Source organism: Theobroma umbraticum, unplaced genomic scaffold (genome assembly GCF_002168275.2).
Source record: "Theobroma umbraticum cultivar Fairchild unplaced genomic scaffold, ASM216827v3 scaffold_115.0, whole genome shotgun sequence".
In the NCBI taxonomy this organism is placed as follows: domain Eukaryota; kingdom Viridiplantae; phylum Streptophyta; class Magnoliopsida; order Malvales; family Malvaceae; genus Theobroma; species Theobroma umbraticum.
Window position 1 is genome coordinate 523,963 of NW_018397284.1, and position 5,100 is coordinate 529,062.

General features: G+C 32.4%; 1 pseudogene; it reads right to left on the reverse strand.

Moving 5' to 3' along the window:
• Window positions 1–4,524: 4,524 nt before the first annotated feature.
• On the reverse strand, window positions 4,525–5,099 carry LOC110428429 (major allergen Pru ar 1 pseudogene; annotated as a pseudogene).
• Window position 5,100: the final 1 nt, after the last annotated feature.

A 5,100-nucleotide genomic window follows, 5' to 3' on the forward strand; every position in this document is an offset into this window, starting at 1 on the left:
GAAAAAAGTCTTTGAGAGTCATATTACTTATTCATCTATCATTCCAAAAGTCAACACAACTGTCATGGCCAATACATATGCTAAAACCAAAGTTGGGGACAATGTGAAAGCTATTGGAATAATTCAAGGGGCTAACTATGTTTTTCCATAATTTAGAACCCTTGTTAGAAAGCTCAATGGAAGGGAAGCTTATGATGGTCGCCGTCTATTTTAGCATAAATGAAAGATCTCCAAAAGTTATTTTCATAATGCTAGACCCATTTATTAAGTAAAGCTCAGTTTTTGAGTTGTAAATTAATAACACCAGGGCCACCGAGAGGTTTAAGAAGGCATACTGATTCCCAATTGACAAGGTAGATTTTTCTCAAGGGTGATGAGCCATTTGAAAGGAACCTCCATTGCAACTTTTCAAGCTTATCTCTAATTCTTGCAGGAATGTGAAACAGAGACATAAAATATATTAGCAAGCTAGAAAGCACTGAGTTAAAAAAGGTGATTCGATCTCCTGTGTAGAGGTTTCTAGCTTTCCAACTTGAGAGGGGAGCTTTAACTTTATCAATCACCGGTTTCCATGCATGAAGGGAACTCTGGTTGGCACTAAGAGGGAGGCCAAGGTACGAAGAAGGTAGAGAGTCAGTTTTGCAATTGATGATGTTTGCCCAATCAGCAAGAGTAGATTGGCCAATGCCAATCCCATGGAGAAAGCTTTTATGAAAGTTGCTGTGAAGACCAGAAATGATATGGAAGCATCGAAGGACTCTTTTAGTGTTGAGTAAGATGTCCAAATCTACTTAGAGGGTAAAAGCTGTATCATCGACGTATTGGAGGTGGGAGATTTCCATATCACTATTGCTCATTTTGAAAAGCTTGATCAGCTCTTTTTCAAAAGCTTTGTTAATTTAAATACTTAAAGCTTCGACGACAAAGTTGAAAAGGAATGGGGAGAGTGAGCCGCCTAACGTAAGCCTCGTTTCATCTTAAATTGGAGAGTAGGAGCACCGTTAACAAGAATCGAGATGTTCGCGGACAAGATGCAGGCTTGGATCCATGCTCTCCATTTACTATCAAAGCCCATTTTCATCATGACAATGTCAAGAAAGGACCAATCAACACAATCAAAGGCCTTTTCAAAGTCAATCTTCAAAAAAATGCCACCCTTCTTATCTTTTTTCATGGAGTCAATGACTTCATTAGCAATTAAGGCACAATCAAGGATTTGCCATCCCTTGTTGCTCTATGATTTCATTGACTTTGGAGAACAAGCAATGGAATTATAATATTTTATTAATGCAAGAGACAATTTTGTTAATTTATTTATTTTTATCCAAAAATCAACAAAACTAAAAATTCAATGAAATTAGAGTACAATGGTAAAATTTAAAATTGACCCATAAAATAGTGATGAATTTGGTCTTAAACTTTTTTTTAAATAGAGTCGTATTTGGTGTAACTATAAGCTAAAAACTCAAAGATCAATAGTAAAAAATATCTTAAATAATGTAATTAGAAGTTAAACTCATCAAGACTTAAATCTCCTCTCCCTAATTTAAGAGAGAAGGAGAGAGCGAAGATCTTTTTGCGAGAACTTAAAAGGAAAATAATTTGTTTATACCAAATAAATTATTTTGGTATACTCTTCCTCTTGTAATAGAGAAGAAATTTTGGAGTGATCACTCCAAATTAAAAACTAGTTGAAACAACAAAATAAGATGATATATAACCCTGCCTATTAAATTTAAAACAAAACTTGGGTAGGTCTTAACCAATGAGATAGAACTGAAGAGGACCACCGAGCACCTGTCATTGATACAACTTCTTTTACCTTTTGAAATACATTAGATTTTAATAAATTAACATGCTCCTACTATTACACTAAATATTCAAATGTATATAAATCTACTTTCATAGGTAATTAATTAGTTTAGTTTTGCACTTTAAATGTTTAATTGAATGCCAAATTTTCAATATTTTGACAAAGTTTTAAATTGATTCTTCCAATTTAATTGATTTCTTATGGGATATTCATTCTTTTTGTCATCAAACAAGTAGGAAGTAATATATATGCATGCCATGCTTAACTTTAATTTTAGTCTCTGGACTTTCCTTCAACTTTATAACCAAGTACAACTTTATATATTAAAGTCCAATTGTCCAAATATATATGGAGCAAAGAGCCCATCAATACTAAAGAACGATGACAACAAAAAAATATAAAGTAAAATTTCAATTCAAAGGAAATTTATATATGAAGTACGTACAATATATACCAACCACTCAAACAAAACATGTCTAATTATATGCTTTCTATGATAATAACAGTCTATATAAATCCATATTAGGCATACGACTTTTTTTTTTAAAATTTGTATAAGTTTGTTAATTTGTTAATACTAACTTTCACAGTCACCTCGCCGTCGGACGTATAAAATTAAAGTTAATGTATATGAATATTTAATTTAATTATAAGTGAATATATTTCATGTTAAAAAATTTTAAAAAAAAATTAATTCAAGTACAGCTATACCGTGATCTAGGGCGATGCCCTGATGAACACACTTCAATTAATTTATGCCTGTAATGTTATATGGAAGTTGATGTGTGTTTGTCTTAATTTCCTTTTGAATGAGAGTTGTATTTGTAATTTCTTTTGCCTAGTCGCCTTTGGCTGGGCTAATAAAAGCTTTCCAGCTAATTACTTGGAGAGAAATTGTCTCGTTTTTCAATACAATTATATAAACAAAAAAAAAGGCATTCACGACCATTCAATTTATTATCTAATTTAATTAAATATGAATGAAAATAAAAGAAATAAAGGCACATGATACTACTTATTAAGAGAGATTGGAACAGATAGTTAAACAAAATTCAACTTTAATTTTATTATTATTATTATTAAATTATTGAAACATTTGAAGTTTTGTTTTAACTTTTGAGATTTACGTAATTTGGTAAATGCTGTCAAACATCAATCATGGAAAGATGATAAGGAAGAATTAATGCAGAAAAAAACAGTAACAACTTAAGTCTTTGGGGTCCCAACTTGGATGAAAACAAAATGTTTTTTTTTTTATAATTAGGGAAAGTGGAATTCAAATCCTATTTTATAAAGAGAGAGTTCATGTACCAACTAATGAGTCAAATATTCAAATGTAAAATAAAGCACTAGGTTAGAGGTCAAAGAAATCAACGGATGGAAATGCTAAATATGAATCCCCATAAATAAATTCTTTATCCTGTTTATATTTAAAATTAATAACATATTTTCATTCCTAAAGTTGGGATGAAAACTTGAAAATCATGTAAAATGATAGAAGAATAAAATCAGAACTAACTACATTATTTTTTATGAAAATTCTGAGTACATATAAAGATGTAATTCAAATCAAACAAGAAACAGATTTCACTCCATCCCATCAAGTTGTTCTTCTTCTTTTGTTATGATAAGATAAAAGAGTCTCTTTAAGCTTGACAGAGAATCTTGAAAGCACCTTCAGCTGCGATCGAATCATTCTTGTCAAGATGAACCAAGGGCGTCACTTCTTTATAATGTTTCTTGATTGTAGCAGCATCAACTAGGGAAGAACAATCTTCGATAAAGAAAATCAAATACAAAACTTTAGTTCCATCCATCCTCATCTTCTTGCAAAAATTTATCATAGAAGCAAACTTGTGAATGAGGTAAGCGGCAAAATACTTCTGGATGGTTCGTAACTCAAGATTTAAATCAATTGCTGCGAAACCTTGTTGAATGGCTTTGTCAATATTTTCCAACTTGAAAGACTGTTATGCAGCTACTTTAGCATTTTTAGTTGCAATTTGTATGAGTTAAGATTGACAAAGATTTTGAAGATGAAAATCAATTTTGATAACCCAACTTCTTCAAAGAAAGTGAAATATTGAGATTTGAGAATGGTTGAAATTTTTGTAAGTCATAGAAAAGGGTATTTATATTAATGGGAACTTGGCTTCAAAAGCAAGTTAATTTTTAAGAGTTCTAGGATGAATCAACCAACTCAGGGCCAAAATAAAGCCAACTTTTGTTTCCTTTAAAAAAGAGAATAGAATCGGAATTTAAATAAAGAGATTTGATTGGAAAAAAGAAAGGAAAAATTATTTACTAAGTCTTTGCATGCTTCTGCGAAGTGATCATTCTGTCATAGAAAGTCAAGGACTTTAGTCTCATTGCCCATATCAAGTTATATGAAAATTTTAGAAAACTAAATCAATCTTTGTCAGACTTTTAAGTTAATGTATTGGAAAGAGGTGGGGTTTTGTATGCCATCACTCCTAATTCAACTCAAAAGATTTATGAAGAAAAACAAATTTTGCAAATTACAGATTAACGCAAACTTTCTGCAAGTAACCCTTGATTATCATTTCATATATCAAAGATAATACAACTCAAACTCTTTAATTATAATGAAATACAGATGATCACTCTTATTTAGCCAATCAAGAAATATCAAAATCAAACCATTAAAAACTGATGACATGAAGAACAGCAAGCAGGAGCTGAAAGGCAACCTAGCTGTAAGCATCAGGATTTGCCAAGAGGATAAGCTTCAACAGCCTTGTATATTCCCAAGGCCCTTTCTTTGCGAGTCATAATTTGCTCTTCCTTGATCTCAGTGTCACCAATGGTATAATACTTGTTGGTGCTCTTGCAAACTAATCCTCCATCTGGGCCTGCAACAAACTTGGTCTCGCAACTGATCTTCTCAAGTGTGTTCATCAAAGCATCACCTTGGAGCGCACTGTCACTGTATGAGAGATTCTCTTTGTCTATTCTTTCGACCTCGTGCTTTACATACTTGAATTGGCTGCCAGCATTTGTTGCCACGCAAATCGATAGAGCATTGATTACTTTGAAAATTTTACTTTGAAGTAGTGGCAAGAAATGAAAACTGAAGCAGTTATGATGCAAACCAACCTTCACCAAAAGTAATCTTCTTGATACTTCCAGGCCCTCCATCTCCTTCAAGGAGCTCAGAGCTCTTGATTGCCTATGGCACAACCTTGGGAATAAGGTTGTCAGCATCACGAACAAAGGCCTTGAACATCTTGGCTGGGGGTATTGAGGTAGCAACCTCCATTTCATAA